General features: G+C 44.1%; 2 non-coding genes across 2 annotated transcripts; both read left to right on the top strand.

Annotated features, from left to right (window-relative positions):
• Nucleotides 1–823: 823 nt before the first annotated feature.
• LOC140277647 (U5 spliceosomal RNA) lies at nt 824–936 on the top strand. Its single transcript, XR_011909148.1, has one exon. It is a non-coding gene; the product is annotated as a U5 spliceosomal RNA (small nuclear RNA).
• Nucleotides 937–1,245: 309 nt separating this feature from the next.
• LOC140277621 (U2 spliceosomal RNA) lies at nt 1,246–1,436 on the top strand. The gene has a single exon (XR_011909126.1). It is a non-coding gene; the product is annotated as a U2 spliceosomal RNA (small nuclear RNA).
• The last annotated feature ends 8,780 nt before the right edge of the window (nt 1,437–10,216 follow it).

The following is a 10,216-nucleotide window of genomic DNA, read 5'->3' as shown; positions in this document are numbered from 1 at the left end:
CAGGACACTTACACAACACATTCAAATCAAACAGTCAGACAACATACAAGAACATATACCCCAGCCGGCATTGCTTCCTGCCTATTTTCCTACAGCTCACTATGTGTGCGCACACCTTTATTCACAAACTCTTCAACTTATACTCTTTTACCGAAGCTGCTACAGCTCGATTGGCCGAATACCGAATAATCCTATTTCGGTGAATTTGACATCTGCCTTACATGTAACAGATTAGCGGTTTAGCAGTTTTAATTTAGTTTGAGTAAAGGAATTCATTTTATAGCAAAATCCGAAATCGTGAAGAACTCATGAAAGTAAGCTTATTCTCGGATTCCTGAAACTTTAGATTTGCTCTTTCTTTTACTGCAAAGTACAACGTTGGTTTTTTTGTTTAAATATTTCAAGACATGGTAAACATGAAGGACAAAGCAGTTTTAACATAGTTTGAGTGAAGGAATTCATTTTATAGATAAAATCCCAAGAGTCTGCTGAGAAAAGAGAGTGAATGCGAAGTAGACTTTAACACGGCTCTGGGAGCGAGCCGAGTGCGGGCTAACCGGGAGAATTGCTTGAAAGAAACGCGACACCGAATGAGCGGTCAGAACAAAGCCTCAATACGGTGTTCCCGTGGTGTTTTTGTTGCTGCCTTGTCTTTTGCACAGAGTAAAAGACAAGGCAGCCATCGAATAGGGCCCGATTGTTCCTACTTGGTCAGCCAAGGAGCAAGGGGGGGGAGCAAGCGTCTCAACCAAGCAAAGCTCACCATGGGGAAGGTGGCTATGCCAACTAGCCTGATGCCCTGCTCCCGCAGTGACGGTTAATCGTACTCTGGTTTCTCTTCATAACGTACAAGTCTTTCGCCTTTTACTAAAGACTTCCGTGGAGAGCAGCACTAATGAGTTGTTTCTATTTTTGGAAGGCTTTACCTTTGCGGGTGAAGCCCTTTCTGTCTGTGCAAAAGAAATCTTGTTACTGTGCAGAGTGACTTCTCTGAGTAGAGTCGCCTTACTTGTTGCGACTGTGCCGATGTTCGAAGCTGGAGTGCAAAGTTGTTGCTTGAATGGTGCTCGCTGGAGCGCGCGGGAGTGCAAAGTTATACCATTTAAAAGGGCTGAAGAGTGCTCAGTGCAGCAGGTGGGCGGAGGTGCAAAGTGACACTCTGGCCACCTATGGCCATAAAAAGAACACCGCTACAAGTGCGCATTGTGCCAGGAAGGGCCCTCGGACGTGAACCAGTTGACAGTTATCGCTTCTCGGCCTTTTGGCTAAGATCAAGTGTAGTATCTGTTCTTATCAGTTTAATATCTGATATGTCCTCTATACGAGGACTACATATTAAATGGATTTTTAGCAATAGGAGTTGAAAAAGTAGCTTTCTCCGTTCACTCCAAGCATTGACCCGGTACTGCAATGCCGCTGGGAACGGTGCGCTCTTCTCTACTCTTGTGAAAAAGCAAACAGCGGTGCAGGATGCAAGTTTCAGGGAGCCCAAGATGAAACTTTCTTTTAGTCTGCTGAGAAAAGAGAGTGAATGCGAAGTAGACTTTAACATGGCTTTGGGAGCGAGCCGAGTGCGGGCTAACCGAGAGAATTGCTTGAAAGAAACGCCATACCAAATGAGCGGTCAGAACAAAGCCTCAATACGGTGTTCCCGTGGTGTTTTTGTTGCTGCCGCTGTTTGCTTTGTCACAAGAGCTTACCTGTTGAGGGGGGGCCTGGGGGGGCCTGGGTGATGGTGGGTCTCAGGCCCGAGTTGCTGCGACTGGTGTGACCGGGTGGTTTGTTTGTTTGTTTTTTGTTGTTGTTTATTTGTTTTTTGTAGAGGTCCTCCGGAGTGGGGTTGGGTTGAGTGGGGTGGGGCGGGATGGGTACCTTCTGGGGGTACAGTAGCTCCCGGAATATGGTCGCTGCAGGCCCCGAGCCTGGTGGACATCAGGCCCTCCTGTCCTGTGTTGGCTCCCTGGTAGCGGGGATGCCTATTGCAGCCAGTCCCTGGCTGCCCTCTCTGGGGGAGAGTAGCTCCCCCAGTGTATATCCCCATACCCCTCTCCCTTCTGGCTCCTGTACACAGCACACACTCACACATGAAGGGTTTTGGGGGCGTGTGTGTTCGGTGGGGTGTAGTGGACTCTGCAGTAGTTGCACTCTGCAGTTCCCCGCCCCTGTTTTAATTACACCTTAGACATTACTACTTATCAAACACACTCACACACACACATTAGGTCTTGGGGGTGGTTACACTGAGTGGCATCTGGTGGGCGGGGCTCTTTGGATATCTAGGCTGCCCAGAGGGCCACGCTCCCAGTTCTACAAGTTTGGCTGCCCCTCAATTTTAATTGCTCACTATTAGAAAATATTGAAGAGCCAGAACGGTGAGGGGAGGGGTCTTCTTCGCACACCCCTGCTTCCTGGTTGCTGCTCGGGGCGGGAGGGGCCAGGAGGATTAATTAATTGTTCTGCTGGTTTGGGGTCTGTGGTGGCTGGGGGGCTGCTGGCCCCCTGGTGTGCCCGCTGCACTACACCCCAGCGGAGTCGAGGGAGGGAGGACGTGTGGATGTATGGGACATGAAAGTGTGTGTGGTAATGATTGGGCCTGGATCTTGGACTTGCTGTCGCTTGGCCTGCCTGTGCTTCTCCCGATGGGGGGGTGGCGTGGCCTCTCCCCGCTGCTCGCGACTTCACCCACCTGTGGGCACGTCTTGACTCCCAGGGCACTTGGCCAGGGGTGCTGGGGCAGGCGCTGATCCACTGTGTGGCTGTCTGGGGCGCTTGGCCCTCCTGGGTATTGGGTGGGGCCTCTGCCGGGGCGTTTGGGGGCGCTCGGGCTCCTGGGGCCCGGATCCAGTGCACGGCCCATGTCTGGGCGGCTGGGGCCTGGCGACATTGGTGGGCTGTTGCCCCTGGCTCCCGGAGGGCCTCTGCCCTATGCTTATGGGGGCTCTTTCTGGGGGCTTCCTCTGCAGTCTTCTGGGTGGATGCGTGGTTGCCCCTGCGGTGGGCTTCCTGGGTTCTGTGCTCTGTGGGGGCTGCTGGTGGCCTGGGTCTTGTGGCCCTCTCTGCCTGCTTCTGATTGCTTGGGGGGGCTGTGGATTGTGGCCCTGTACGCTTATACACTCATAACTAAGCACGGTTATCATGTAGGTCCTGTGCCATGGGTGTTGCATGTTCTCACACACACACAACCACATTCATTAGTCCAGTAGCATGGTCGCTAAGCAGTTGATGTATTATCATGTCGTCTCAGGTCATCTATATCCACAGCTGTGTTGTATGCGATTGCCGCTTCTTGTGCTTATTTTTGTTTGTTTGTGTGTTTGTTTTTTCTCTTCTGCTTGTCTGCTTTCAGGTGCTCCTGGCGCTAAGGCTGGATTCCCCTCAGAGGCCATGGATTGTTGTCTGTTTTGTTTTTTACAGGTGTAGCAGCTGGTTGTCTGGTTTTTGTTTCTATTTTTGTTCTGTTTCCTCTTCTTTCCTCTTCTTCTTTCCTTGTCCCCCGGTCCGGTTCAGTTCTATTACATGTCATATATTGTAAACAGAAATAAATAAATGGGCATCAAGGGGAGCTTTACATTTATAAAACTTCCCTTGGCAAAGCAAATCTGTTTGGCATCAAAGGTATTCAGACTACAATTCTGCTGCCATAATGCTGAACATGATAAGGGGAAAAAAAAAAAAGTAAAGAAGACAGTTCTGCCGAAAGCCAGGGACTAGACCTGTTCTAAGTTCTATACTTTTTAAAAGGGGCGTGTTTATCAACTATGGAATTAGAAGATTTACAAAAAGTATAACTATTCAACAGATCAGTTAAAAAAAAAGCCTGCTCATGGAGATGTTTCAGGATCTGGATTCCAAGCGTGGACCTTATGTTTTCATTGTTGCAATTCTGATACAGGCTATTGAGCAGTGATAACTAACACCAAGTTCAGATACTGCGGATTTTCTACCTTTGATTTGTTAAGATTGAGCCAATCAGGGACAACCTTGAAGGATCTCTTAAGTTTGGTTTTGTAGGATCAGTAATTACCCGAGAAAGGTTGATATTGGTACACACCTTTTTTAAATGATCAGAGGCAGAGTTCAACTTGTTTAAATTAAAATTGCCACACAGAGATTAGGTTTAGGCCCCATGCACACAGAATGACATCAACAAATATAAGAAATATTAAACATTTACACATAGATTTTTGAATACATGTAGAGGATTGATACTTTGAAATGTGCTCATTGCGGAGTTATGATCAGTTGAGTAATGAAGGTTGAACTATTCTGGGAAAGAGGTTCTATTCCCAGCATCATGATGGACACTCCTGATATAGAAGGTTTCGCTAACGCATTGGAATTGTTTTACTATTTTCATATGGATGTGCAATGAAGAATTGCTTGCTGCTGATAAATGCAAAGAAGAACAGCTTACACATAGATGCTCACATATAGGCTGCTGAATGCAATGAAGACCTGCTTATCCAGTAAAGTTCAATGTCAATGTGTAATATTCAATTAGCATTTGCAAAACAGTGAAGTTAAACAATGAATGGGTCCATAATCGGTATGAGAAGACTACAGGAATATTTACCTGGGTGTACGTTCAAACAGAGATAAGAAAAATTATTGCGATAAATAATTGTTTGTTTGTTAGTGTGTATATAAATGTTATGTGTATAAACTGTGTTGAGTTGTAGTTACTCAGTAGTGTCTCAGTGAAACAACCGACGGGGGAAGCCTTGCGGTGACAACAAAAGCAGTGTTTTACTGATCAATCAAGTTGCTCCAGAGTACTCCATACAAACTGGTTGGCTACTGAAGGGATAGAAAATGGGGAATACTTGTTTTAAAGCAAACAAGGAATTAGATGGGAAAAAGACCCAGACAATATTAAATACTCAGACAGATGGGAGAATAAATGTAGTTTTGTAGGAAATCACAAAATTATTACATAAAATTAGTGAAATCAATTGAAGAATGCCTTTCTGAAGAGCTGTTTACCACAGATGAGCAGCTTTGCAACCAAGCACATTGTAGATCGCTTTAGTGCCAAAATGATCTAATTTAATGGATTGGTTTTAGACATGCATAAAAGCATTTTAAGAACAAAGAGCGAAACAAAAAGGGACAACGCTTCATGGTGGAAGGTGATGTATAAATAACTGTGTATATGATGAAGGAGAGACCATTTGAGCAGCACAGCCATTTCGCAGCACAGGGACAGCAGTCCAAGTTAAAGGATCTCCCACGTGGTATCACCTGTCACACTGTGTCAAGGCATCAAAAGAAGAAAAAATCACCAAACTCAAGGACAAAGAGACGAAGACTCCGGTGAACGAAGAGAGAGGACTGACAAACCAGAAATACAAAAGGATGCTCGATGTAAAGATCCAGAAGAAGAGGCTAACAATCCCACGAACACTTACGATGCTGGGAATGATGCCAGCAATGAACAGAGAAGAAGATTCAGTGTCATCAATCTGCAACACGTGCCTCTAATGAGGGGGTGAATATAGAATCCTCAACGATTACAACGTCTCTGGGAACTGTGACAACAACAAGGTTTAAACCATTTTGATATATATTGTAACCTATTGGCTAAGGAATAGTGCTGAAAATGAGGTATATCTAATCCACCACTGTCTGTAGGGTTTTTAAACTAATACGTGGTGGTTTGTTTTTCCACAGAAATTTGGAGATGCATGAATCTAGTGACTTAAACCAAGTAGCAGATGGTTTTATGGGGATCATTGAGAACATATAGTTAACTTTTGGTAGTATCATCATTTTAATGGTTGTAACTCTCCCCATAAGTGATATAGGTAAGGACTTCCAATGAGAGAGATCGTCCTCTACTCTCTTTAATAATTGCACTTAATTTAGCTTTGTTAGCTCTGAGAGCCTGGAGGAAATGTTTATGCCTAAATATCTAATATTTCCTGACTGTAAAGTGATCGCAGGTATATTCTGGACCCTACAGTTAATGGGCAGAACTGTGGTCTTAGACCAGTTGATAGAGTAGTCAGAAAGTGCTGAGAATTTATTTATGAGTGTGATCGTGTGAGTGAGAGACGTCTGTGAGTTCTGAAGGAAAAGTAATACATCATCAGCATAAAGACTTATTTTATGCTCAATATTTTGGGATTGGATGCCTTTAATATTTCTATCTTGTCTGAGAGAAGCTGCTAAAGGTTTGATGAAAATAGCAAAAAGTGAGGGAGAAAGTGGGAAACCCTATCGTGTACCTCTCTGCAGACTGAAGCTTGGAGAAGTTTGATCATTTGTCCTGACACATGTATTTGGGGAGCTATTTAATATCCTTATCCAGTTGATAAAGTGTGACCCAAACCCGAATTTGTTTAATGCTGCGAATAAAAATTTCCAGTTCACTCCATCAAATGCTTTTTCTGCATCTAGAGAGTCGATTGTGGTTGATGGTAGATTAGTCTATGAGATTAATGATCCGGTTTGTGAACGAACTGTTGTGCCTACTGCTCTTCAGCCTGTCAAATGAAACGTAGAATTTGAAAGGTGACAAATGAACGAAGACCCAAGGAGTTGAGTAGTAAACGAATCAATACTGTTTCCTGTGCGAGCACCCGTCAGCCGAGGAGTTGAGTCATGAACGAATCAATACTGTTTCCTGTGCGAGGACCCGTCACCCGAGGAGTTGAGTGGTGAACGAATCAATACTGTTTCCTGTCCTGCTGACTGAACTTATGAAGCTGCCGCCTGCCATGTGGTGAGGAAGGGTACTAAATGAAAATGAACGAATCACTCACTGAGACAACTCGTTACTCCCGAGTCATATAAAAAATTAGTTCATATCGAACGAATCGCTCACGAACGACACATCACTATCTATTTGACGAGTTATGCATGAATTCGGATTTTGCAATAAAATTAATTCCTTCTCTCAAATCAAGTTCAAACTGCTTTGTTCTTCATATTTATCTACTTCTAATCTAGTTTCAACAATAAACAACACTGTATTTTGTAGTATGAAAAAGAACAAGACCTAAATTTCAGCAATAAGCTTCTCTCGAGGAGATATGAAGGAATACAGATTTTTAAATCCTTCTATCAAACTGACTTAAAATTTCTTCACTTCTGATGAAGTTTCAACAATAAACAACAAACTTTGTATTATGAGAAAGAACCAGACTCATTCTTCAGGAATCCGAAAATAAGCTCTATTTTACGAGTTATGCACGAATTCGGATTCTCCTATAAAACGAATTCCTTAACTCAAACCAAGTTAAGACTGCTTTGTCCTTCATATTTATTCATATCTAATAAAGTTTCAACGATAAACAACGTTGTACTTTGTAGAATGAGAAAGAACTTCTTCAGCAATAAGCATCTCTCGACATATGACGAAATACAGATTTTGCTATAAAATTAATTCCTTCTATCAGCCTGACTTAAAACTGTTTGTCCTCCTTATTTATTCACTTCAAATCAAGTTTCAACAATTAAAAAAATTTTGTAGTTTGAGAAAAAACAACTTAATCTTAAGCAATCAATATAAAAAGAGGGTAAGAAAAGGTGCAAATGCCAACCATACATCACTAAAAGGTGGAGCGGAAGTATTCGGCTGCAAGTAGGTGCGAATGCCTGACAATGTATGATCAAAAGAGGGAGCGAAGGTTTTCGGCTGCAAGGTCTGAACGTCCAACCATAATTTGTAAAAACCGGGGAAGAAAAGGCTCGAAAGCCCGACTATACACCATCAAAAGCGGGAGCGGAGGTGTTCGGCTGCAAGTAGGTGTGAATGTTCGACCATAATTTGTAAAAAGCGGATAAGAAAAGGGTCGAATGCCCGACTATATATTAACCAAAGCAGGAAGAGAGGTCTTCAGATAAGAGTGGGTGAGAATTTCCAACCATAAACTATAAAATGCGGTGAAAAAAAAGGTGTGAATACCCCATAGAACACTAAAAGGTGGAGCGGAAGTGTTCGGCTGCAAGAAGGTGTGAATGTCTGACCATAGTTTGTAAAAAGCGGGTAAGAAAAGGTTCGAATGCCCGAACATACACCATCAAAGGAGGGAGCGGAGGTGTTCCGCTGTAAGAAGGTGTGAATGTCCGCCCATAGTTGGCAAAAAGCAGGTAAGAAAAGGTTAAAATACCCGATTGTACACAATCAATAGCGGGAGCGGAGTTGTTCCGCTACTAAAAGGTGTGAAAGTCCGACCATGGTTTGTAAAAAGCGGGTAAGAAAAGGTGCGAATGCCCGACAATGTATGATCTAAAGAGGGAGCGGAGGTTTTCGGCTGAAAGAAGGTCTGAATGTCCATCCATATTTTGTAAAAATCGGGGAAGAAAAGGCTCGAAAGCCCGATTATACACCATTAACAGCTGGAGCGGAGGTGTTCAGCTGCAAGAAGGTCTGAATGTCCATCAATAATTGCTAGAAAACATGGAAGAGAATTTTCGAATATCAAACCGCACATGATCATAAGCGGGAGAGGAGGTGCTCAAATGCAAGAAGGTGTGAATGTCCACCCATAATTACTGCAAAATGGGAAAGAAAAGGTACGAATGCCCAACCATACAACATCAAAAGCAGGAGTGGATGTGTTCGGCTACAAGAAGGTTTTAATGTCCGACCATAGTTTGTAAAAAGCGGGTAAGAAAAGGTTAGAATGCCCGAACATACACCATAAAAAGAGGGAGCGGAGGTGTTCCGCTGTAAGAAGGTTTGAATGTCCAAACATAGTTGGTAAAAAGCGGGTAAGAAAAGGTGAAAATACCCGACTGTACACAATCAATAGTGGGAGCGGAGTTGTTCGGCTACTAAAAGGTGTGAAAGTCCGACCCTGGTTTGTATAAAGCGGGTAAGAAAAGGTTCGTATGCCCGAATATACACCATCAAAAGCGGAAGCGGAGGTGTTCGGCTTCAAGAAGACGTGAACGTCCGACCAAAGTTTCTAAAAAGTAGTTAAGAAAAGGTTCGAATATCCAACCAAACATAATCAAGAGCGGGAGCAGGGCTGTTCGACTGCAAGTAGGTGTGAATGTCAGATCATAAGTTGCAAAAACCTGATGAGAAAGGGTCAGAATGCCCGACAATACACCATCAAATGCGGGAGCGGAGCTGTTCTGCTGCAAGAAGGCCATAGTTTGCCAAAAGCGGGTAAGGTGCGAATGACCGACTAAATATCAACAAAAGTGGGGGCGGAGGTCTTCGGATGCAAGTGGGTGTGAATATCCCACCATACAAGTATGGTGGAGAGGAAGCTGTGAATGGCCGACCATAGTAAAAGGCGGGTAAGAAAAGGTTCGAATGCCCGAACATACACCATCAAAGGAGGGAGCGGAGGTGTTCCGCTGTACGAAGGTGTGAATGTCCGACAATAGTTGGTAAAAAGCGGGTAAGAAAAGGTTAAAATACCCGACTGTACACAATCAATAGCGGGAGCGGAGGTGTTCGGCTACAAGAAAGTCTGAAAGTCCGACCATGGTTTGTAAAAAGTGGGTAAGAAAAGGTGCGAATGCCCGACAATGTATGATCAAAAGAGGGAGTGGAGGTGTTCGGTTACAAGAAGGTCTGAAAGTCCGACCATGGTTTGTAAAAAGCGGGTAAAAAAAGGTGCGAATGCCCGACAATGTATGATCAAAAGAGGGAGTGGAGGTATTCGGGTACAAGAAGGTTTGAATGTCGGAGCATATTTTGTAAAAAGCGGGTAAGAAAAGGTTCGAATGCCCGAACATACACCATCAAAGGAGGGAGCGGAGGTGGTTCAGCTGTACGAAGGTGTGAATGTCCGACAATAGTTGGTAAAAAGCGGGTAAGAAAAGGTTCGAATGCCCGACTATACACCATCAAAAGCGGGAGCGAAAGTGTTCGGCTGCAAGAAGGTGTGAATGTCCGACTATATTTGGTGAAAAGCAGGTGAAGCAAGGTCTGAATAACCAACCTTACCTCATCAAAAGCGAGATCAGAGGTGTTTGGCTGCATGAAGGCCATAGTTTGCCAAAAGCGGGTACGGTGCGAATGACCGACTAAATATCAACAAAAGTGGGGGCGGAGGTCTTCGGATGCAAGTGGTTGTGAATATCCCACCATACAAGTATGGTGGAGAGGAAGCTTTGAATGACCGACCATAGTTTGCCAAAAGCGGGTGAGAAAAGGTGCGAATGTCCAACCATACATGATCAAAACAGAGAGCGGAGGTGTTTAGCTGCGACAAGGTGTGAATGTCCACCCTTAATTAATGAAAATTGGGCA

This window comes from Leuresthes tenuis, unplaced genomic scaffold, assembly GCF_036924035.1.
Source record: "Leuresthes tenuis unplaced genomic scaffold, fLeuTen1.0.hap1 SCAF_19, whole genome shotgun sequence".
In the NCBI taxonomy this organism is placed as follows: domain Eukaryota; kingdom Metazoa; phylum Chordata; class Actinopteri; order Atheriniformes; family Atherinopsidae; genus Leuresthes; species Leuresthes tenuis.
The sequence above is the reverse complement of the archived record's forward strand: the minus strand, read 5'-3'. Positions and strand labels throughout refer to the sequence as shown.